The sequence below is a fragment of the Nomascus leucogenys genome, chromosome 16 (genome assembly GCF_006542625.1).
Source record: "Nomascus leucogenys isolate Asia chromosome 16, Asia_NLE_v1, whole genome shotgun sequence".
NCBI lineage: Eukaryota > Metazoa > Chordata > Mammalia > Primates > Hylobatidae > Nomascus > Nomascus leucogenys.
The window spans coordinates 54,785,215-54,810,542 of NC_044396.1; the positions used below are offsets into that span (position 1 = coordinate 54,785,215).

General features: G+C 45.8%; 1 long non-coding RNA gene across 1 annotated transcript in view; it reads left to right on the plus strand.

The window, feature by feature from the left end:
* The window catches only part of LOC105739975, a 30,016-nt gene extending 5,326 nt beyond the window's left edge, over nt 1-24,690 (plus strand). The window contains exons 2-5 of the long non-coding RNA XR_001115977.2: nt 4,621-4,757; nt 8,558-8,689; nt 21,538-21,712; nt 23,719-24,690. This is a non-coding gene — a long non-coding RNA (uncharacterized LOC105739975). The remainder of the gene's footprint in view (nt 1-4,620; nt 4,758-8,557; nt 8,690-21,537; nt 21,713-23,718) is intronic.
* Nucleotides 24,691-25,328: the final 638 nt, after the last annotated feature.

Below are 25,328 nucleotides of genomic sequence, written 5' to 3' on the forward strand. Positions count from 1 at the left end.
ACATGAAGTGCCTTTGCATGCCATGCTAAGGAATGTAGAAGTGGAACTTTTATCCTAAGGAGAAGGGGGACTTGCTGACAGGTTATAACAGGGATGATGGTATAGGAAGCTCATTCTGGCCCAGCATGGAGAATAGACCAGAGGAGTGAGGGTCTGTCGCCATTGAGAAGGCTTTTGCAAGCAGCAAAGATGATGCTGGGCTAAACTAAGAAATGGTGGCAGGTCTGGAGAGGATGGAATAGAGATGCCAAGAGCAAGCAGGATTCGGTAATTGATTGGATGTAGACATAAGGAAGAGGGTAGTATTGAGAACTGCCAGGTTTCTGGCTTGATTCACTGTATGAAATAGAAGAGGGCCACAGAGAGGTAGTGGGCTTTGATGGAAAGAAAGAAAATGCCATATTTCAGGTCTGGAGCCCAACAGAGAAAGATCTAGGCTGGAGATTAAAATTTTAGCCGGGTGCAATGGCTTATGCCTGTAATCCAAGCATTTTGGAAGGCTGAGGCAGGAGGACTGCTCAAACTCAAAAGTTTGAGACCAGCCTGGGCAACATAGGGAGACCTCTGTCTCTACAAAATATCAGAAAATTAACCAGGTGTGGTGGTGCGTGCCTGTAGTCCCAGTTACTTGGGATGCTGAGGCATTGCTTGAGCCCAGGAGGTCAAGGCTGCAGTGAGCTGAGCACTGTACTCCGAGCACTGTACTCTGAGCACTGTACAATACAGCAACACCCTGTCTCAAAAATAAATCAATAGATAGAAATAAAAAACAAAATGTAGGTGTCATCAGAGTCTAGGTGGCAATTGAAGCCAAGGGAGTAGATAAAATCCTGCAGGAAAAGAAAATAATGAGAAAAAAGAAGAGAACTGAGGGTGGGCCTCTGAGGAAGAAGCGGGCTGAAGGGGGCAGGCCTGTGGTGAAATGCTGGCAGAGGGCGTGGCAAGGATTTCTTTCCTGTGTGCGTGCTCAGGATGTCCTGGCCTCATGGCATGCAGAGTGGGGATGAGAGGCAAACTGGGGCTGATTTAGAAAGTGAAAGTGCCAGAGTAGAAAAAAAAAATCTCCTCTGGTGAATATTATTAGTTATTTTCATTATACTAATTACTATGGTTTTTAAGCTCGTTAAAAACTTTTTTTTAATCTTAAACTCTATTATGGGGAAAATTGTTTCTAAAGATGCCCACCACAACCCTTCCTGTCCCATGTAACCTTTTCTGCTGTGACTTTGCTATTTCTGCGTCAAGAGGTAAAGTCTGTTTCCCTACCCCTTGATTCTGGGCTGACCCTGCCTGTGACTTGCTTTGACCGGGAGAATCTGGGGCAGTGCTGTGGGACTTCCATGCCTAGATCTTAAGAAGACTTTGAAGTGTCTGTGTTTATCCTCTTGGAAACTAGCCACAAGGCAGAGGAGCCCAGGCTAAACTACTGAATAATAAGAGAACATGTGAAAGGAGAAGGGCCACATGGAGAAAACTAAGGCACCCCAACGAACAGCCAGTACCAACACTCCAGCCACGTGACCAGGGCCACCTGGGACCCGCCATCCCCAGTCACGCAGGCCCAGCTGACACCACATGGAGCAGAGATGAGCCATCCCCACCAAGCCCTGACCCACAGAATCATGAACAATAAATAGAAGAACAGCCCAGGCATCACTTCCTGCCTCCCCTCCACTCCACGGTCCCGCTTCTGTCCACAGGAGTGTCATTGGGTTTTGGGGTGGTTTGCTATACTGTGAGAGATAACTGAAATAGTCCATGTGTGTTTCTTTCAGTTCTGGAGGGACAGCTACAGTTTTCAAAATATTCCTTTTTATAAGAGTACTTTTTGTTTTCCTTTTTTTAAAAAAAGAATCTAAAATACCTTGGAGAAAGCCCCAGGAAGGAGAACTAGAAAAACTAGTAAAGTAGAAAAGGAAAAAAAATCAGAGCGAGGAAGAAATACATTTTTTTTACCTTACAGAAATGGGAAGTGGCTGGGCGTGGTGGCTCATGCCTGTAATCCCAGCACTTTGGAAGGCCGAGGCGAGCAGATCACCTGAGGTCAGGAGTTCGAGGCCAGCCTGACCAATATGGTGAAACTCCGTCTCTACTAAAAAAATACAAAACTTAGCCAGGCGTGGTGGCGGGCACCTGTAGTCCCAGCTACTCGGGAAGCTGAGACAGGAGAATTGCTTGAACCCGGGAGGCGGAGGTTGCAGTGAGCCGAGATCGTGCCACTGCACTCTAGCCTGGGCAACAGAGTGAGACTCTGTCTCAACGAAAAAAAAAGAAAAAAGAGAGAAATGGAGATCTGGAAGAAAAATATTCCACGCCACCAGCAAGCACTCTCTTGAGTGCTTTGAGATGGAAATAAATGTGTAATAGGAAGAAAGGGAGTTCACCTTGATGGAGCACCTGCTATACACCGGTTGTTACTTGGTGCAGTAAGAATCTGGAGGTCCTAATGTGGCCCACTGTATAAAGTCCATGATATAACACTATAGGGATTTATTTTTGTAAAAAAAAAAATTAAATTCCTCCACTCTCCATTTGCTCTTTTTATCTCCTCAACAGGTGAGAAGCCAGTTAAGTGGTTAAGTGGCTCTGCAAGGTTCCAAGTAGCAGTAAAATATAGTTACTTAACATTGTGATTTTTACCAAATGAACGCAGCTGTGTTCCCTTATTTTTTTTTAACAAAGGTAAAACATACTGATCGTTAAAAAAATACAAAAAGGAATAAAAAGATGAAAATCCCCTGTAATCCCACTTCCAGAATTAACCTCTACTGACATTTTGATACATATATTTTCAGGGTCTTTACTCTGTCTTCTCACTCCCCTCTGTATATATGTTATAAAACATGCTATCTTGTAACTTGCTTTTTCTTATTTTACTTAACCTATCATGAACATCTCTTTGCACATCAATAATTGTAAAGGTAGGGTTCTTACAGCTTCTTAAAAGTAGGACCTTTCATTTTCTCTGGATAGACCCAGTGACTTTTACCTGTTCCAGTGTCAGAATTCTGGTAATCTTGCCTAGCATCATGGGTGAAAGGAGGAGTGTTCTTTTTCAAAGGCCAAACATCTTCCATTTTCTTTGTGGGTTATAATCAAGATTATGATATAAAGCTGTAGAAGGGTGAGCAGTCAGCAAAAGCTATGGCTGCTGGTCTCTCTATTTAGCACGTGACATTTTTTTAACTGAAATCTTCTGAATGTTGAGACGATCTTCCAGAAGGAGGGCAAGGGTCATGCATGTTCTTCCTTGGGGTTCTTAGCCCCCACTGCCACCAAGCCTGGCTGTGCAGTGGAGTGCCGTCTTCTCAGGAGAGTCTTCGTTTCACTCCTGAAGACAAGCATATAGGCCCCTTTTGGTTTTAAGTGCTATGTTGCTACTGATAAAAAAAGTAAAATAAATCCGAGGGTGACATGAACCAACCCAAAACAACAATCAAAAACAGACTGGAGGATGTGATGAAGGTTGCAGAATCTGAAATGGTCCTTTTACAGGTTAATGAAACCTATGAACTCCTTCTCAGGATAATGCTTTTGAGCTCATAAAATGAAGTTCGTAAGATTACAAATGAAGCCATTATATTGATCACACATTTATGCAAATATAAAAAAATAGGCTGGATGAGGTGGTGCACGTTTGTAATCCCAGCACTTTGGAAGACTGAGGCAGAAGGCTCACTTGAGCCCGGGAGTTTGAGACCAGTCTGGGCAACACAGGAAGACTATGTCTCTACAAATAATAAAAAAAAAATTAGCCAGGCATGGTGGCACATGCCTGTAGTCCCAGCTGCTCAGGAGGCTGAGTTGGGAGGATTGCTTGAGCCTGGAAGGTCAAGGCTGCAGTGAGCCATGATGGTGCCACTACACGCCAGTGTGGGTGACAAGAGAAACTTTGTCTCTAAAAAATAAAAAAGATTACATATGTGTGTGTATATATATATACACACATATTCACATACATATATAATGGTATTTATGGTATTTTGGCATTATAGTGCTGCTTTAACACATTTGTTTATTATTATTGTTATTATTGTTATTTTTGAGACACAGTCTCGCTCTGTCACCCAGGCTGGAGTGCAGTGGCGCGATCTCGGCTCACTGCAATCTCTGCCTCCCGTGTTCAAGTGATTCTCCTGCCTCAGCCTCCTGAGTAGCTGGGACTACAGGCGCATGCCACCATGCCCGGCTAATATTTGTATTTTTAGTAGAGACGGGGTTTCACGATGTTGGCCACACGGGTCTCAAACTCCTGACCTCAGGTGATCCGCCACTCTCGGCCTCCCAAAGTGCTGGGATTACAGGCATGAGCCACACTGCGCTCCACCTATTAACACGTTTAATAACAAGATCTAGTATGGGACTAACAACTGAGGTAATATTGAAGTTATCATGAGCATAAATGAGATTTCAAGGTCTGCAGTAGTTATGCAATATGGAAATATCTGTGATTTCTCCTAGTGACAAAGTCACAGGTCACAGGTCCTGCTGAGGCTAGTGTGGTTTGTTTCCTGTAGTTACAGTAAAGAAAATGCTAGGTGTGGTAAGAGGTTAGTGCAAATAAAAATGTTAAATATTTTTCTCATCCAAGATCACAGACTCCTTGAATTATATCCACAGATGCCTTGGGAGTCTGAGGAACCCCAGATTCAGCACCCCTGCTTAACCTGCTTTTAAGAAGAAAAAAATGGAACTTGATAAACTTCACTCAAAGGAGAGACCCACTAATAACTCCACCCACCTCACACCCAGTGAAGGTCTGGCTGTCCCTCTCTCTTCATCTGTTCAGGCTGCTGTAACAAAATGCTGTAAGTGGGTGACTTATAAACAACAGAAATTTATTTCTCACAGTTCTGGAGGCTAGCATGTTCAAGATCAAGGTGCCAGCAGATTCAATGTTTTAGCAGGGCACTCTTTCTCATAGATGGAGCTTTTTCACTGTGCCCTCAGACAGTAGAAGGGACAAACAGGTTCCCTTGGGCCTATTTCGTAAGGGCACTAATCCCAGAGCCCACATGACCTAATCACCTCCCAAAAGGCCCCGGGTCCAAGTACCATCATCATCTTGGGAACTAGGATTTGAATCATAAATTTTGGAGGACACAAACATTCAGACCATAGCGTCCTCTGAACTCCTAACTGAGACTTGCAGTGAAGGTAGAGAAGGATTGAGGCCGAAAAACAGTGAGCATTTTTGGTCTCAAGCCAAATTTGCCATATTTCAGGTCTGGAGCCCAACAGAGAAAGATCCTGAGGGCCGCAAGACTTGCAGACCTTGCCTCCAGTAGGCAGCTGGAGTGAGGAAAAACGAGGCATGGGGTGAAAGGGATATAAACAAAGTATGACCTTGGGGGTTAAAAAATCTGTTTTCATGGGTCTCTTCTGGATATTCTTGGGCCAGTTATTTTAACCTGCTTAGCTTCAGTTTCCTCAACTGCAACGTAAGATTTACGTAACTATACCCAAGGAAATCAGGGGTGTTGAGAAGTGTTTAAGTGAGATAATCAATGTGAACATGTTTGGCAAAGACTGAAGTAGTGCTATTCAAACTGTAATGTGCATAGAATCCCTTGGGGATCTTGCTCAAAGCAGGTTCTGATTCAGTGATTCTGGGTTGGGCCCCAACATTCTGCATTTCTACCAAGCAGCATCCCAGGTGATACCTAAGATGCTACTCTGAGGACCATACTTTGAGTAGCAGGGTCCAAACTACCCTATAAATGTGCCTTATTATTGCCTTTTTTTTTGTTTTAGATGGAATTTCGCTCTGTTGCCCAGGCTGGAGTGCAGTGGCATGGTCTCGGCTCAGGGCAACCTCCACCTCCCAGGTTCAAGTGATTCTCCTGCCGCAGCCTCCCGAGTAGCTGGGATTACAGGCATGTGTCACACCCAGGTAATTTTTGTATTTTTAGTAGAGACGGGGTTTTGCCATGTTGGCTAGGCTGATCTCAAACTCCCGACCTCAGGTGATCCGCCTGCCTCGGCCTCCCAAAGTGCTGGGATTACAGGCTTGAGCCACCACGCATGGGCCTATTATTGTCATTTTAATATTCTACCCTCTGACCCAAGGAGAATGACAGCTGAAGATAGGGAGGAAGGCCCAGCTTATCTCGTGAGGCCAGTCTTCTGCTCAGCAGGACACTCTGGTCTTGCAACTCCACCTCCCCTTTGCTGCCTACCACCACCAGGTCATGATGAAGACTGGCCACAGCCAACTCAAAGAATGCTTCAAACCAAGTCAGTAGAAACTAGCCAAACATGGGCGGTGGGGGCAAAGACTGAATGGGATATTTGTGCAAAAAAAGAAATATATGCAGAAAATATTTTGCATTTGTAATGCCGAATATCTCACAAAATTCCCAGAGAATACAACATATGTTTCATCTTCTGGTTTTTCAAGTAAGATCAATCATTCCTGCACAATTCTTCAAAAGCATCCCCTTTCTCATGGTTCTCATGAGGTGAAGAGCCTTTGATAACTCCTGTTGGTTACATTTACTCTGAGCTTCTGTCTAAGAATGACCAGGAGCAGAAAGGTCAGTGCAGCTGAGAATGTGGAAGATATTATAGAACTCTTGGGCACTGTTGGAGGGAGTGTCAACTAGAACCAGTACCACCACTTGGGCAAGCAATCTGGTTTTGTTGAGATGAAGCATGCACATATCCTATGACCTGTGAAAAACTCTGGAATATATATTTTTTCCGAGGAAGTTCTCCCACAAGTTCATAAGAACGCTCATCATGAAATTGATTGGGGTAGCTGGATGTTGAAGGCAGCTTAGGTGCTTATCACTAGAGAAAGGGATTAACAAAATATGGCAGATGTAGACTGTTGAATACTAAGTAACAGTAAGAAATAACCAACTGGAAGTATACTGCAGCACTGTAGATCTTTAAAATCCAGGGGTAGCCGGGAACAGTGGCCCATGCCTGTAATTCCAGCACCTTGAGAGGCTTGGATGGGAGGATTGCATGAGCCCAGGAGTTTTGAGACCAGTCTAGGCAACATAGTGAGACCCTGTCTCTACAAAAACTAAAAAACTAAAAAAATAGCTGGGTGTGGTTGCAGATGCCTGTAGTCCCATATATGTGGGAGGCTGAGGTGGGAGGATCACTTGAGCTTGGAGATTGAGGCTGTAGTGAGCCAAGATCACATCACTGCTCTCCAACCTGGGTGACAGAGTGAGACCCTGTTTCAAAAAACAAAAAACACTGAGGGGTAAGGGAAAAACATAGGAAATAGGAAAGGATATATAGTACATTATCATTTTTGTAAAGACATCTCACCTAAAATAATATAACTTTTGTAAGATGGCATCCATGCATATCTAAAGATACATTAAAGTAGGTGCTATGGGGCGAAGGGAATATAATTAGGGTTTAGAGGTATAAAGGAAAAATAAAAAGTAAAATAAGGGAAGAACTTTGTTTGGATTAATGATGAAGTACTTAAAAACTGAGCTTTTAATTCAAATTTCTTCACCTGCAGTAGAAAAATATTAGAGCAAAATCACCCCTCACCCCACAAACCCTCTTCTACCACAATGTGTAAGGGTCTTCACAGTCCAGCCCTGCGTGACCTAAATCAAAGCTAGTTCTCTATCTCGGGTGCCATCTTCCTCACCATTACCTCACAACAGGTCTTGAACTCTTCCTCTTTGACATTTTTTGGCTAGAGTCAACTTCTTTTCATCTTAGCTTCTTGCTACATCCACCTTCAATATGTCCCTAGCAGACAGGGCTGAGTCCCAGTGTAATGTGGACAACTTCACACAAAGATGTGTTAGGGCCAGGTGCGATGGCTCATGCCTGTGATCCCAGCACTTTGGGAGGCCAAGGCAGGGGGACTGCTTGAGTCCAGGAGTTCAAGACCAGCCTGGGAAACATGGTGAAACTCCATCTCTACAAAAACCACAGAAATTATCCAGGTGTGGTGGCATGCGCCTGTAGTCCCAGAAGGCTGAAGTGGGAGGATTACTTGAGCCCGGGAGGCAGAAGTTGCAGTGAGCCAAGATCATCCCACAACATTCCAGTCTGGGTGACACAGCGAGACCCTGTCTGGAAAAAAAAAAAAAAAAAAGTTAGGATGCGTTAGATCAGGGATTTGTCTTCCCTGGGTTTGGTGACACCATTGATTTGACATAGAACCTTAGGAAGTCCCTTCATTGTGCTTGTCTCCCCTGTAGCACATTCCACACAGCATGGTCATCTATAATGCAGGTATCTCTGTTCTCCATTAGACTGTAAGTTCATGGAGGATCAGAACCTTAGTTACCGACGTCCACTGCCCAGAACTAATCACATAAGAAGCCTGTCTCTAATAATGTTTGAGAAATGAATGGATTCCCCAGTCCCCTAAACCAGATGGTGGAACAATTTGGCTTCTAACTAACTTACACATCTAATTCAAATCTTTAATTGGTTGTAGTTTCAAAGTGCTTGTGTAATGGTCCTAGAATATGCCACAAAATAAATATGCAATAACAAGGAGAGTGTTGCCCTAGTTCTGATGTCCGGATGCATAAAGTACCGTGTCCATATTTCCCTTTCCTTCAAGATGCTGAGACAATGTATGTGTGCTCCAGGAATGACTGGATGAAACAAAAAAGAGAGTCTGGATGCCATTAAAGTGTTTGACTATTGGATTTCCACAGTTTGGGTTGGGAAGCAGAACTGGGTGAAACTGTAGGTAAGTGCCCGTGTAGGAAAGCAGCGGGTATACATCACTGGCACCTTGCCTCTTTCAGAAAAGTCAAACCCGCCTTCTGTGCAGTCAGATCTGGTGTGCCCATTACCAGCAGGGTTGGATATGTGCCTGGTTGGCTGCTTATGGGAAAGTCTGCATTTTTTCCACTATTGGAGTGATAGATACACGCAGCGGCGGCCACATCCACCTCCAGCCAAACTGTACAGCACGTGACTCAGCATCCTGGGAATCTCCGGCCTAGCTCGGACTACAGGTGCACCCATCCTGATTGGCACATTCTCCAGGAGGTGGTCAGACCCTCTTGAGATCTGGAGGGAGTATGGCCTGGGAGTGGTGAGGAGCAGGCTGTCATGCCTGTGGGTAGAGGTCGCAGGCTGTCATAACCAATGTGGACGCAGTGCCCAGTACAAGGCCTTGGGTCTCTGGAACTGGCTTTTCTTGTACTGATCACTTTCTCAATAGGAAGTGTTAATTTTAAAATGTGCTTTTTCATGACTGCCTTTCTTGGACAAGGTGAAAGGCAGTGGGAAAAAGCACATTTTAAAGGACAGGACATTGTTTCACACCCAACTAAGTGGAATGAAAAGACCCTCACAGCCCAGGGAAGAGCAAGTAGGTGGTGAAACGGGTTCATCTAGGGCCTGGCTCTAAGGTCCCATCAGCACAGCAGCAGCGGTGTTCAGTTCCAAAAGTCATTTGTGGTCTGCTGGGACTCTGGGTGGCTGGCTTTTGCTGCCTGCTGCTCCAGGATAGAATCCAAACTCCAAGCATAATGCAGAACATTTCAACTTAAATTTGGGTATACGGCTGCTGCGGGAACGGTGTTTGTTTCCTGGTGCCTTCAGCTTTGAAGGCTGCCGTCTGTCCAGCTGTAAGCAGGCTGGAAGGACTAGGAACGTGCTGCTTGGAGGTTGTCTACCTCCGCTGTTCCCCACTCCTGGGTCCCCAACCCTCCCCTCCTCCCTTCCTCCCTCAATCCCAGGTCCCCAGCCCACCCCTCCTCTTCCCTACTCCTGGGTCCCCAGTCCCTCCACCCTCCTCCACTCCCTTCTCTGTCCTGGCCTTCCCTCCCCGCTGATCCTCCTCCCGCTTTCCTGGGTCTCCAGGTTCCCTCCCACCCCACCCCAACCCCGTCCCCACCCAGTCCCCAGCCCTCCCACCTTCTTCCGCCCACTGCCTGTGGCCTGAGTTCACAAAACTCCCTTCACCTTTTGGGGCAGTGGGCTTTAACAATTCTTGAGATATAGCAACACTAGAAAATGAATAGGATTAACTGGGAGGAAAAAGTGGAAGGGTGAGGAAAAGGGCTGTAGTGGAATGTGATATAGGTCCTTTTGCAAGAGCAAAAATTAGGAAAGATTAGTGTATCTCAACCTTGGCTGCATGTTAGAATCACTTGAGGAGGTCTTAAAAATCACCACTTCAGGCCAGGCACAGTGGCTCACACCCATAATCCTAGCACTTTGGGAGGCTGAAGCAGGTGGATCACTTGGGGTCAGGAGTTCGAGGCTAGCCTGGCCAACATGGCCAAACCTTGTCTGTACTACAAATACAAAAATTAGCTGGGTGTGGTGGCGCACACCTGTAATCCTAGCTACTCAGGGGGACAAGGCAGGAGAGCCCCTTGAACCTGGAAGGTGGAGGTTGCAGTGAGCCAACATCGCACCACTGTACTCCAGCCTTGGTGACAGAGTGAGACTCCATCTCAAAAAAAATCCCCACATCAGCCACATCCAAGACCAATGAAGTGGGTATCTCTGGGGGTGAGACTCAGACGTGTGTAATTTTTAGAGTGCTCCAAAGTGATTCCAACGTACAGCCAAGGTCGAGAACCATTGCTCCAGATTCAGGCAAGACATTAAGGAAAGGATGGTGGCTCTCTGTTTGTTTCTGTTTCTTCCTGCTAGTTAGCTAAAGAATTAGGCAACTGTCAGAACGATCGCTGGTGCTTGTGCACACTCTGTCTTCCCACATCTGACGATAATTGCTATCAGGCAAGGACATTTAATATGAATCCACTTAAAAAGAGAATCATGATTTTGTGATCAGTGTGAAAAATGTTTGATTGGAACTTCCTACTGAGAAGTGAAATTAAAAGATATTAAAATATATTTTCTTAGTTTAACAAATCTAGATTATAATTGCAACTATGCATTAATTGTTACAAAATGAATTATATGTTAGTTACTTTTCTCAATATTCATTTCCTAACAAACTTTTATATGATAACATCTTTCACTTGGACTTTTAAACCCTATCATAGAAGAGGTGGAGTTTTTTGGTTCTGTTTGTTTTGCAAAATAAGAGTTTATCAGCGTGGGCAACATGGCAAAACCCTATCTGTACAAAAAAGTACAACAATTAGCTGGGCATGGTGGCGCGTGCCTGTGATCCCAGCTACTTGGGAGGCTGAGGTCAGAGGATCGCTTGAGCCCAGGAGGCGGAGGTTGCAGTGAGCCGAGATCACGCCACTGCACTCCAGCCTGGGCAACAGAGCAAGACCCTGTCCCAAAGAAAAGAAAAAAAAAAAAAAACAAAGAGTTTATTAGTTTTCCTAAAAGCTTCTTTTTATCCTTTGATATTTAAATTATTTTATTTTGAAGGGCCTATGTGGCACCGTCTTTCTCAGCACTCTGCTCTTCGGTTGTGAACTGGTCTAAACATGCCAAATCTTTATTTGTCAATGTCTTTGTCTGAAGTTCAAGCAATTTGCCAATATTACTTTTGTCACCTTCATTAAATCCTGTATCTTTGGCAAGTTTTGCAGCTTCACTCTGAAGGCAATTTGCATAATATTTACGTTACATTTGCCGAATTTTTACAATGGCAAGAGACTGACCCACAGAGACCTAATCAGTGGGGCAGTAGTGTTAACTGAAGTGATGTTTTAACCTAATCAGTGGAGTATAGTGTTAGCTGAAGTGATGTTTTTTAATAGGGATCAGTTTTATAAGTGACTAATATATTCACTAATATATGTATTGTGAATAATATATTCACATATATTCACTAATATATGTATTAGTGAATATTTTCACTACTGAACTTCCTAACTTCAAGGAATTGGATAATGAACACCTAAGTAATGATAAATAGACATACACTTATTGCATATTGACCCCATATATACACAAAAGAGGTAAATGTGCACTGTAAAGTATATACTAGTTGACCCAGATTATTGTACCTTGTACTTAAATGTGGCATTTCAGACAATGTTACTATTTCCTGTACCTGAAGAAGTGGGCACGTTAACTGTTTTAATCAGTGTGTCTTCAGCAAGGAAGTGACTACTAGTTTTTCTATATGGTAATCATAATAATCTCTAACACTTATTGAGCTAAGGCTCTGCTCCAAGCCCATTACCGTATTTACAGCAGCTCTCTGACCAATATGAATAATGCTATCTCCAGGTTGCAAATAAGTTCACACGGATGCTCTATGTTGCTAATGCCTCTTGAAATAACTGGAAGCGTTCTGCAACTGGTCTTCACCTGTAGAAAGCCTCCCTCCTTAGTCCAGCCTGAAAAAGCATTTCCTTGGCCCTGGACAGGAAGAGAGCTCTGTATATATAGCTTTCTGGCCTGAGCATTCATCTCAGAACCCTGAGCTGGGTTGGACTCCTCCGGCAGCAGCTCAGACCCCTCCCAGCACAGTCCCTCAGTCCTGCTCCTACACCCCAGTGCTCAGATGCCCACCACCTCTCTAGGCACCTTGTTTTCTTTTTCTTTTTAAACAAGTATAATTGTTCAAAAGTTTTTCCTTGTGCCAAGATTTTTTCCACCCACCCCACCAATCCCAGTTCTGCTATTGGGGAATTACTACCCCAAACAAATAGAATTCCTTTTCTTTCTTCTTTCTTTTTATAGACAAGGGCTCACTCTGTTGCCCAGGATGGAGCCTAGTGGCTCAAACACGGCTCACAGCAACCTCAAACTCTTGGGCTTAAGAGATCCTCCTGAGTAGCTAGGACTGCAAGTGCACACCATCACACCTGGTTAATTTTTTTACTTTTGTAAAGAAGAGATCTCATTATGTGGCCCAGGCTGGTTTCGAACTCCTGGCCTCAAGAGATCCTCCCATCCCTGCCTCCCAAAGCATTGGGATTACCGGCATGAGCCACTGTGTCTGGCCTAGAATTCCTTTTCCGTGGGGATATTCTTCATGGAGCAGAAGGCACTGTCACCTGAACTGCGGCAAGATGCTCCGTGCTGTGGGTATACACCTCTGAATCACTTGTTCAGCAGGCTGTAAACCTAGAACCAGAGATTTTACTGGAATTGAGCAGTCAATTAGTGAAATAAATTAGGACCCATTGAATAAAGGTTAAACACAGGCCAATAAATTACTTGTAAAATGTTTGCGTCATCTCCAAAACAAAGGGTGGGTTTTTCCCCCACACACCACGTAGAAGGTGCCTAAAGCTATTAAGGAGAATGTGATAAAGGGTCACGAAGTTAATAACCCACTTCCCGGGCGTGGCTGCCTACAGTTTGAGATTCCCCTGGGGAAGTGCCTCTGCATCAGTTTGTTTTGACAGCTGACCTCTTTCTGAAGCAGAGGTTCTCTCAGAGATGGCCCTGGAGTCTCAGTGGCCACCATCTGGCTGACTCCTCCCTTTCAGAAGGATGACAAGCTTGGTGCAGGAGAAGAAGCAGCCTCGCAGTTCTATTTCGCTGGGCTCAGATGAGGAAGGCAGGTGGACTGTGTACAGAAGGGAGGAGGCCATTTTTAGTTTCCTCCTTTTCTTATGTTTTTTGAGACGGAGTCTTGCTCTGTCACCCAGGCTGGAGTGCAGTGGTGTGATCTCGGTTCACTGCAACCTATGCCCCTGGAGTTCAAGAGATTCTCCTGCCTCAGCCTCCTGAGTAGCTGGGACTATAGGTACCCACTGCCACACCCAGCTAATTTTTGTATTCTTGCTAGAGACAGGGTTTCGCCATGTTGGCCAGGCTGATCTCGAACTCCTGACTTCAAGTGATCCGCCCACCTCGGCTTCCAAAAGTGCTGGGATTACAGGCGTGAGCCACTGCTCCTGGCCTGCTTTCTCCTTTCCTGTGCTGAAGAATGTTTCTGGGTTTGGGAGTTCAGGGGCTTTTCTTTGTTCAGCTGTCTCCTCATCATTTACCTGGGGAGAGAATTGGCCTAAAGGAGCAACGTGAAGGATAGCACTCTCCTGTCCTCGTGAGGGGACTCGAGACCTGCTGAGGGCTCCTCTGTGGCCTACAGTATCAGTCCTCCCCACAGGCACATGCCTGTCCATCTGATGCCCCAGCTGGCACCCCAGCTAGGGGTAAGGGCAGGAAGAGTGAGGGTGCTGGAAGAGGATTCGGGAAAGATCTAGAGAAGAGAAGAGAGGGCAGGAGGCATGGCTGTCTTTGAGAGAAAATAGCAGTAAGATTGGCACTAAACCCTAAAATCAGGGTTTCAACCCAACTGTTTGGTCCCTGATGGAAGCTTCCTCTCTGGGCTTTACCACTCCCCCAAAGTCTCCTGAGCATGTGTAAAGCTTCCGCCGTGCCATCCAATCCTTTGATGCCAGGTCTGACTTCGGTAGAGTCCAGAAAAGGAAATTGAGAAGCTGGATGTGTTGCTAGAACGATGAGTGTGATAAGGACCAAACACGACTGCACTGGGCGCTGGGCTACATCTCTGTGAAGTTATCTCCCTTGGCCTCACCACAAGCTGCCTACGAGCCCTCCTCCACAGAGGAAGGAACAGAGATTCACAGAGAGAAGTCTAAAAACAAGTCACATTGCTGGTGTGTGGACAGGAGCCCAGGCAGGCTGCTCATTGCTTCCCCATCCTGGTGTGGTATGTGCCTGGGGACCACGGCCACTCTGCCAGGCTGAGCCCACCAAGTGCTCTCTAAAACCTGGAGTCCTTACTCCTGGTTACAGTAACAGTTCCCAAGCCTGGGTGATCATAAGCTGCTCATTAGGAAATCCAAATACAGATTCCTGAGTCCTCTCCCTAACTTCATACCTCTGGTGTAGGGCCTGGGAGTCAGGATTTTCCAAGCCCTCCTCAAGTGGTTTTGATAATCAACCAAGTGCAGGAACCACTGGGTTAGATCATTAGTGGGGCCTTTGTAATTAACCTCACCTAGGCCAGGCACGGTGGCTCACACCTGTAATCCCAGCACTTTGGGAGGCCGAGGCGGGTGGATCACGAGGTCAGGAGATCGAGACCATCCTGGGTAATGCGGTGAAACCCCGTCTCTACTAAAAATACAAAAATTAGCCAGGCGTGGTGGCGAGTGCCTGTAATCCCAGCTACTTGGGAGGCTGAGGCAGGAGAATGGCATGAACCTGGGAGGCGGAGCTTGCAGTGAGCCGAGATAGCACCACTGCACTGCAACCAGGTGACAGAGCGAGACTCTGTCTCAAAAAAAAAAAAAAAAAAAGAAAAAACCTTACCTAATTCCAGGCACCTGCTTTCCTGGACTTAGACTCAATTATAAGGCTGCAAAACACACTAGTGTATATCTCTGGAACTTTAAGTCTGGCTCTGGCCATTTAGTCACTTGAGCAATGTACATGAAATACCCATCTTGTACCTGTGCTGTTTCAGGAACAAGGATATACCAGAAGAGGCAGGGCTACTGCTCTCATGGAGCATGTAGTCTAGCAGAGATATACAAAACCCCTTCGCTTCCACTCCAGCACCTTCCTTTCCACCACCTTCACCACCTTGCATCTTTTTTTTTTTCCTGGTCTTCAGACCTTATGAATTCATAAACATTTTTATTAAAAAAAATTTTTTTTGAGACAGGGTTTCACTCTGTTGCCCAGGCTAGAGTGCAGTTGTGCAATCATAGCTCACTGCAGCCTTGACTTTCTGGGCTCAAGTGATCCTCCTGCCTTAGCCTCCCAAAGTATTGGGATTACAGGCCTGAGCTACTGCACCTGGCCCATAAACTTCTCCTTTCAAAGTGGAGTCTGTGTCCAATTCATTTCTAGACTGTCATTTTCTCCTGGACTCACCCCTACACCCAGTCACCTATACCTAGTATAATAGTTTGCACTCAGTGAATGTTTGTTAAATAAATGCATTTATTCATTCATCAAATATTTAGAGTGCCTACGATGTGCCAGGCATAATTGTTGGTACCAGGACAATGATGAGAGTGAAGCAAGCAAGGTGCTTAGGGTGCACAATTTAAGGAGACGCTTACTCTAGGATCATGCAAGTGCACCTGAGCCTGAGGACCTCCTTAAATGTTGTGCCCTAGGTGCCCTGGCTCTTTGCAGGGATATGCATGTTGCCTGTCCTAAATATTTTTAATTTGTGTGTGATCTGCCTTTTCGACCAGATTGTGAGGCCTTATTCTGGTCTGTCTCTTCCTCCTCTTCCTGCACCACCTCCTGCCTCATACGGTGTTTTCTAGAATGTTGTCCCTGATCATCTGCCTGGGAATCCTTGGTAGCACTAGTTTAAAATTCAATTTTCCAGGCCAGGCATGGTGGCTCACGCCTGTAATCCCAGCACTTTGGGAGGCCGAGGCCGGTGGATCACTTGACATTAGGAGTTTGAGACTAGCCTGGCTAACATGGTGAAAACCCGTCTTTACTAAACATACAAAAAAAAAAAAAAACAAACTAGCCAGGCATGATGGCATGCACCTGTAATACCAGCTACTCGGGAGGCTGAGGCAGGAGAAGTGCTTGAACCCAGGAGATGGAGGTTGCAGTGAGTCAAGATCGTGCCATTGCACTCCAGGCTAGGCAACAAGAGTGAAACTCTGTCTCAAAAATAAAAAATAAAAAAATAAGAAGAAGATAAAATTCAGTTTTCCAAGTCCCACCTATTGAGTCAGGTTCTTTGAAGGTGACACTGAGGAATATGCATCACTGACAAGTTCCCTGAGTGGCTGAGGCACAGTTGAGGACCCCTGGCTCACTGGTTTGTTCAGTCAGTAGGATTAATGCTGAACAATACTAGAAGAAGAACACGGAGAAGACGGGGGAACAGGGGCATTTAATATGCATCAGTGCCTTTGGATTCTGTTTACAGAGACAGAAAAGGAAGGCAAGGGAAGAAGGCAGTCTAGAGGTGTACATGCTGGCCTGGACTCTGCCCTGTATGCTCTGCAGAAAGATCGTGATCAGCTCACCCTTGCACTTTAGCTGGGCCACTCTGGGCCCTGCCCCATCTTCCTCTGACTCTTCTTCTTTTTTTCCTTTTTTCTTTTTGAGATAGTGTCTCACTCTGTCACCTAGGCTGGAGTGTAGTGGCATGATCTCGGCTCACTGCAACCTCTGGCTCCCAGGTTCAACCAATTCTCAGCCTTCCAAGTAGCTGGGACTATAGGCACGTGCCACCACCCCTTGCTAATATTTTGTATTTTTAGCAGAGACGACGTTTCATCATGTCGGCCACACTGGTCTGGCACTCCTGACCTCAGGTGGTCCACCTGCCTCGGCCTCCTAAAGTGTTGGGATTACAGACATGAGCCACCATGCTGGCTCTTTGACTGTTCTTGAGTTGTCCACACTGCCTGCCCAAGGAGCTAGAGGCTGACACTGTCAGCTGCTTTGGCAGCTGTGTCAGAAGTTTCTCTGGTGCAGGGTAGGGGCAGGTGGGTTTATGGCTGGCTGGGGGGTAGGTATGAGTGTGGCAGGGCAAACAAGGCACGTGGGGAGGTCTGTAAGTTCACCTCCGACTTCTAAGACAGGTAGCTATCATTTTTACATGCTTCCATGGTACACTGCATCAATGCCCACACACTTTGGGGTGACAGACACATATTGTTTAATGGTAATTATCTGGATGAGAGAAATCACTTGTGTGAGTTACCAGTAAACCCAGTTTGCAGGGTGGAGCACACCTTTGGCTTTCCCAATCCATTAGCCCCTTGGCGGTATCACCATGAGATTCCTCTTGCTGTCCAACCACACCCAGCTCCCTCATAGAAGAGTTCAGGTGTGAGTCTCGAATCTGCATTTTAGCTTGTTCTTAAAAGTATTCAGGCAGGGAGATGGAGGACATAAAGTCCAGCTCAGGAGGCAATTTGGGACACTGTTGGCATCTGGGTAACCATCCAAGTGTCCCTAAATGGCAAATTATTGATATAGGGCTTCCAACAGGAGGTCATTCAAGTTGAATTAATTAATAACCTATTATTTGCTTGTAAGGTTGAGGACAGTGGCTTTCAAGCTTTTGTGTGTATCAGTATGACCTATTAAGCTTGTTAAAACAGATGCCCCACCCCGGACTCTTAAAAGATGAGGCCTGGAAATTTATCCTTTCAACAAAACTCCCCAAGCACTTCACACACACACACACACACGCACACACACACACACACACACACACCACAAGTTTACCTCTGGTTCTTTGAACTAGGAAGTTCTGCAGTGTTTTTTTTTTCTTTCTTTTTTTTTTTTCTTGAGTCAAGATCTGGCTCTGTTGCCCAGGCTGGGGTACAGTGGCACGATCTCAGCTCACTGCAACTTCTGTCTCCTAGGCTCCAGCCATCCTCCTACTTCAGCCTCCAGAGTAGGTGATACTACAGGCACATGCCACCACACCCGGCTAATTTTTGTATTTTTTGTAGAGACGGGGTTTCGCCATGTTGCCCAGGCTGGTTTCAAACTTGTGAGCCCAATCCGCCGGCCTCAGCCTCCCAAAGCGCTGGGATTACAGGCATGAGCCATCGCACCCGGCCAAGTATTTGTTTCTTAATTAAGGCAGAGTATTCTCTCTCTACCCTCAGCCTTTTCTTCAAATATGATGGTTTGTGCTCTGTCCACTTGGCTAAGATGGAACTATCTTTTCAAGATCCCTTTCCCTGTACAGTTCTGAGTTAAATTTGGCCAGAAGAAGAACTTGTACCAGGTTTGGAAAATGTGAAGCGGTGGCCATTACTCTCGGAAAGTCAGCAGGGTTAGATATGGTGACAGACACAGAGAGGCCAGTGGGTTCCAGCTTGCTTTCTTGCTGTCCTGCACTCCACATCCAGTCTTCTTCCTGACTGCTGACTCCAGGACCGACAGCAGCCCCAGCCCCTCCCTCAGATGGCATTTCCACGGAGGAGGGACCACAGGGTTCTCTTTTCAGCCCTTCCACAGCAGCAGGATGTGCTTAGCTTATCGAAGGGACTGCTTGGCGGCTCCTTCTCTGATCCTCCCATTCCTCCGGGGCCTTTGCCTCTCCAGTTCCTCCCAAAGTTGTGTAATGTCCAATTCCTATAATAAGTGTGTCCTTTATCCCATAACTCCAAGGGGTTCCCTTCCCTGACTTAACCCTGACTGTTCAGTTAAGAAGTACTTCCCATGTCTGAAATAAATCAAGACCTGGGAAGTAGGACTTCCATTTAGATCCAAAGGGATGTCCATGGGATGTAAAGATGTGTAAACACCGTGAAGACAGCTAAAAGCTCACCCGTCGGTCTTACCTTCCATGATTATAGGGTAATTGAAATATATGATTTCCCCAAGTTCTCTACTGGCAAATACAGTACCTTGGGCATAAGCAGTAAAAGTCACCCTTTCCTTTTCCTCCTGACTTTTTCTTTATGCCAGTGTCCTTGTTCAGACCACAACGTGCATATGTGGTATGTATGTGGTAGCCTGTCACTTATTGCAAAGAAGCCCTGAGTCCAGCCTGTAACTGAGTCCATTCCTAGAATCATTAAGCATAGACAGGTCACAGAATGACCCCATCAAAAAGCTTCATGAAAGGATAGGCATTCTTTGGCTTCTTGTACAATTTTTTCTCTGCCCCAATGCCATGGGTAGCCATTCTTTTCTGACCACCCATGTGAACAAGCTCTGGTAGGATCCTGGATTGTCCCTACCATAGCCTTCATGATATTGTGCTGCTACTATTCACTGGATGTCTGTGTCATGCACTAGATGGAAAGTACTCTTAGGACAGTGTCTCTCATCCGGTCACTTGTCTTCCCAGTGTCCAGCACAGCACCTGCACAGAGAAGCATACAGTAAACATTTGCGGAATGAGTGATGGGCCATGTGGAGGTCACATCTGCTTTGAGGCTGAGACTTTCCTATCAGGCTTTATCCTCATTTGAAAGGGCCTGGAACCAGGGACCAGATCTGTGCCCCCTTTAGAGTGTGAGGCCCACATACCAGGAGATGGAGCTATAGAAGGGCCAGCTACTGGCCACCAGAGACCTGACTGGTGTGAGGCCTCCTGTGGTGCCTGGCCAATCTTGGCTGATCATAGCCTACGTCAGGTTGCTAATCATGTGGCACAAGAGCCCCCTGCTCCATTCTCCAGAGCCCACACTCCCTAATCTATTATGACCCTTGAGCCTTCTCAAGACAACACCTAGGCAGCTGCTACCAGTGATCAGAGTGGCAGCTATAAATGGAAGCCATTCTTCACCCTTGGACAGCCTCTGAGATCTGTCTCACCGTCATCCCTGCCATCTGAGGCATCACTATTTTTGTTTATGGGGAGGCATGAATACCAAACCAAAATATCAACAAGTGAAGTAGAAATTGAGTTGTAAATAAATGATACCAAGTTTATCCAACTCAAGCAACAAATAAACCAACCACTTGACTGGGAGAAAAACATTTTTCTCCCAGTCAAATGGAAAAGGCAAAAAGATGGCTTTGTTTGTATGCTGTGATGCCACTTTTATTTATTTATTTATTTGTTTTTAGAGACAGGCTCTTGCTCTGTTGCCCAAGGTAGTGTGCAATGGCACGATCATAACTCACTGTAGCCTTGAACTCTTGGGCTCAAGTGATCCTCCGCTTCAGCCTCCTGAGTAGCTAGGACTATAGGATGTGCACCTAATTTCATTTTTTTTTTTTGTAGAGATGAGGTCTTGCTATATTGCCCAGGCTGGTCTCAAACTCCTGGTCTGAAGCGATCCTCTTGGCCCTGCCTCCCAAAGCACTGGGATTACAGGCACAAGGCATTGCACCCAGTCAACGCCACTTTAAAAGGGGAGTTTGGTATGGACCCAAATGTCTGGGGACAAGACTGCCCCCAGTAGGGACTCCTTTACTGCAGAGAAACCTCCTCTCCCCACTCCACAGCCCACATGCAGGTCTGGTAGGAGTCTCCAAATCCCACCCGTCTCCCTGCACTGCAGTTGCCCTGCTTTACTTGCAGAGTTTGGCATCCGGTAGCAATGACTTGAACCCCTGGAGTGTCAGGTGAGGAGAGGAGAGGCCAGCGCTGTGGTACAATGGAAGGAGGGGACAGGAGGCAACCACTTGGCTTCTCGCCCCAGTTCTGCCACTTACAAACCATGTTACCTGTGACAAGTCAACATTTGGGAGCCTCCACTTCCTCACCTGTTGAAGGAAGTTGAGGCAGTGGTTATTAGTTGCCTGTATGTATGTATCTCGTTGGGATATTGATAATATCATATAACACTGAAAAGGCTAATGTGAAAGTGCTTTATGTAAGAAAGGGGAAAGTTTTTGTTTTGTTTGCTACTTTGTAGCACACAGCCTGGCCCATAGTACAGTGGGGTGTTCAGTAAAAGGTTTGTTGAATGAACAAATGTGAACACAAACATCTTGCTCCCCTGGGAGTGGAGAGGGAAGTGAGGTCAGGAAGGTGCACACAGGGGACCTCACAGGTGGAGGAGATATTATATGTGTGAGGCTGACGGGGGCTACATGCTACATGCTTTCTCGTTCCTCTCTGTGTTTGTATGTTGATGTTTTTTGTATGTATTCAACATCTAATGAAAGCATTTTTTAAAAACTAATGAACAAACAAACAAGTAGACAGAAAAAACCCCTGTGAAGTACCTTCCCAAAGAAAGCTATTATTAGTGCTAGTACAGCTTTTGCTCTGCCACTAAAACAGTTCTAAGTGATTTCACTTAATTCACAAAGGTTCTATGTTCGGGCCAAGCATTGCTGAAAGGTGGAAGAATTCATGGAAAGAAGGTTATACCAGAAACCAAGATGTGCTTTTTATAAGGGAGCATGTGCGCTCATCTTTTGGCTTGAATTCACTGCCTTTCACTTATGTGTGGTCCCTCCTGTGCTGAGTCAGCATGGGGTTCAGGTAAGCCATGGTACTTTGCTTGTGCAGTGGCCTCTGCCTTGCTTCTCCTTGCTAAGTCTTACTCATCCTTCAAGACCTTCCCCAGGTGTCATCCTTTCCAGGAAGTTTCTCTGAACCACCTCACTGGATTAAAAAGCATCGTGCCACCTTAGCACGTCTATGGCAGTGGATCTCAACTGGGGGTGGGTGACTTTGTTTCACTGAGGACATTTGGCAGTGTCTGGAGACAATTTTGATTGTCATGACTGGGGGTGGGGATGGAATGTGTACCACTGGCATCTAGTGGGTAGAGGCCAGGGATGCTACTAAACATCCTATAGTGCACAGCACAGCCACCCCCACAACAAACTGTCTGATCCAAAATGTCATTAGTGCTACTGTTGAGAAGCCCTGCTTGATGGTATGAAATTATCTCTTTGTGTCTCAGTAAGGACGCATATCAACCTGGGAAGACCCAAGGTTGATTCAGCCTTTTGTCCCCAGCACCCAGTACACTGCCTGTAACCACACACAGACACACACACACACACACCGTATAAATATGTATATATAAATAATGTGTATCTATATTGGGTGGGGTTTTTTTTTTTTTTTTTGAGACAGGATCTTACTCTATCACCCAGGCTGGTGTGCAATGTTGTGATCACAGCTCACCACAACCTCCACCTCCCCAGGCTCATATGATCCTCCTGTCTTCAGCCTCCCGAGTAGCTGGGACTACACAGGCATGCACCACCACACCTGGCTAATTTCTGTATTTTTTGTAGAGACAGGTTTTTGTCATGTTACCCAGGCTGGTCTCAAACTCCTGGACTCAAGCAATCCGCCTGCCTCAGCTTCTGAAAATGCTGGGATTACAGGCTTCAGCCACCGCACGTGGCCTTTTTTTTTTTTTTTTTTTTTTTTTGAGACAAGGTCTCGCTCTGTCACCCAAGCTGGAGTGCAGTGGCATGATCACGGGGCTCACTGCAGCCTTGACATCCCTGGTTCAAGCAATCTTCCCACCTCAGCCTGTCTGAGTAGCTGGGACTTCAGGCAAGCGCCACTGTGCCCGGCCAATTTTTAAAATTTTTTGTAGAGATTGGGTCTCATCATGTTGCCTAGGCTGGTCTGGAACTCCTGGCCTCAAGTGATCCACCCACCTGGGCCTCCCAATATGCTGAGATTACCGACATGAGCCACCATGCCGGCCTGTGTTGTTTTTTTCATTTGTTCATTCCTCTGTTCCGTGTAAAGTGTAGTACTTAGCTGGAGATGCACAAAACTAAGGTTCCTGCTCTTAGGAAGCTTGGCAATCAAATGGAGGAAAAGTTCATGTCAGCACCCAATTATTCACAAGACAGGTTGAAACAGGGCCCTAACAGAGGATAGGCAGAGTGCTCTGGGAGGCCTGATTATTAGGTTGAACCAAAGTAAGTTGCTGACATGCTATCTTTTTAACTGGAAAAACAGCAATTTTGTATGGTTCACCCCAAAATGTGGTTTAACCTATATGCTTTGGATTGGCTTGAGGGCGACGATCAGACTTCACAGAGGAGACACAGGAAATGTTTCCAGTCTTGCCTTCCCCACTGCATGGTCCTTCCCTAAATGCAAAGACCATGTATTTTCTTCCCTGACATCACACTTCCTGGGAGAGTGTCTTGCATTTATAAGGCCTTAGTAAATTTTTGTTGACTAGGGTTCAGGTAACTATTGGTATTGCAAGTTGTTTTTTATTATTGTGACTGCACTTTTACCCCCAGAAATTCTGAAGAACAGTGTTATACAGGCACAAAATTTGTAGTGTTTTCCTAGTAGCAATAGGTACAAGAAAACACAGTCCCCTAATACCACCCAAAGCCACAGCCTGTCAGGGGAGCCATCATGGAAACTGTCAGGAGCTAAAGGTCCAGGGCATAGCTGGTGGCCATGTGGGAGGTCAGCTGCCCCTGGCGGTGTCAGGCAGCCCCATGCACACCTGGCCATGAGCCTTGGCCACTTACTCACCTCGTGTTCTGCAGCAGGTGGTGGAAGATAAACAGCTCAGAGCTGGACTCAGAACTTGGCAGAGTCCTGCTTTCAACTACGTGCAGCCAGAAAACTCTGGAAAACTGAACTGTTTATTAGGGTCAAACTTTGGTAAGTCTGATAAAGTCTGGCTCCAGGTGTCAATCTAGTCTTTTGAAAGAATTGCCCAGAAGCTCGTTGCTGACTGGCTGGATGTTACCAGTGGCATACAGCCTCTGCTTGTAGGTGGAATCCAGCAGCTCGGACACCGCCCCACGGTTCCTGATGCAAGCCTGGGCAGGAGCTAGAGCTAGGGGCTTGCAGCCAAGGAGGAGATAAGCCCAGGGGAACCCTGCAGGCTATCCAACCATCTGCCAGCTGGACTCCCTCCAGGCCACTGGTGACCCCTGCCATGACACCGGACACCAGTAGCAAGAAAGCCTGCAATCCAGTATGCTTCTCGTTTCCTTTCTACAGGACTCCTAGAGAGTGGAGCTAGCTCCCGTCCTTCCAAATGCAGCAATGACATTAAGGACATTTGTTCACATGGATCACAGTTGGTGTTGGAAAGTTTTCCTACCAGGACATTGCTGTCAGAGCCATGGACTAAAATACTCAATTCTGGCCTAAATAAAGCAAGCTCTCGGTGTTAAAGACTTTTTTTTTTTTTTTTTTGAGATAGAGTCTGGCTCTGTTTGCCCAGGCTGGAATCTAATGGTGTGATCTCAGCTTACTGCAACCTCCGCCTCCCAGGTTCAAGCAATTCTCCCGCCTCAGCCTCCTGAGTAGCTGGGATTACAGCTTACAGGTGCATGTCACCATACCTGCTAATTTTTGTATTATTAGCAGAGGCGGGGTTTCACCATGTTGGCCAGGCTAGTCTCCAACTCCTGGCTTCAAGTGATCCACCCGCCTCAGCCTCCCAAAGTTCTGGGATTACGGGCGTGAGCCACAGTGCCTGGCCTTTTTGAGGATTATTATAAGTAAAAGAAAATTCAGACCACGAACATAGCATTCCTTTAGGTGTTTTGCATAGATACAGTTTTTTGCTTTACTATGGGTCCACTGGGAAAAGGTTTGTGGAAATCGGAGCAGCTGATGTTTGTGCGCTCAGATTCTTTGGGATCTATCTATGACACTTGGCGAGGCAATACGGCTTCCACCATTTCCCCAGGGAAAAAGTTACTCAAGGTTACTGAACTCATGAAACCATGTGGATTTCCAGCATGTGTTATTATAATCTCACTATCCTTCCGATTTTAAAATGCTGTAACTCTGTAATTTTTTTCTGTGGTCAGCCCTTCCCAAAGGTATCCACCTTCCAGTTTGTCCTGTGGAGCACGCTCTTGGCAGAGTTTGGCATTGTTTGTTATCAGGGGGTTTGATTTATGTAAAATTGTGTCAAATCACTAATAAGGAAGACTTTTTTAATTTGTATTTTTGGAGGGAAAGAAATATTTTTTGGTATAACCATCGTAAATCTTACCAGCTCATAAGTGGAGCTTCATTTCCAGATACTGTATGTTAAAGCCACCACTGTCTCAAGAGATTCTAGAGACTACGATGTTTGTTGAATGACTGAGTTTTCCAGCATCATTTCTAGCCTTCATCATATGTTACTACTGTC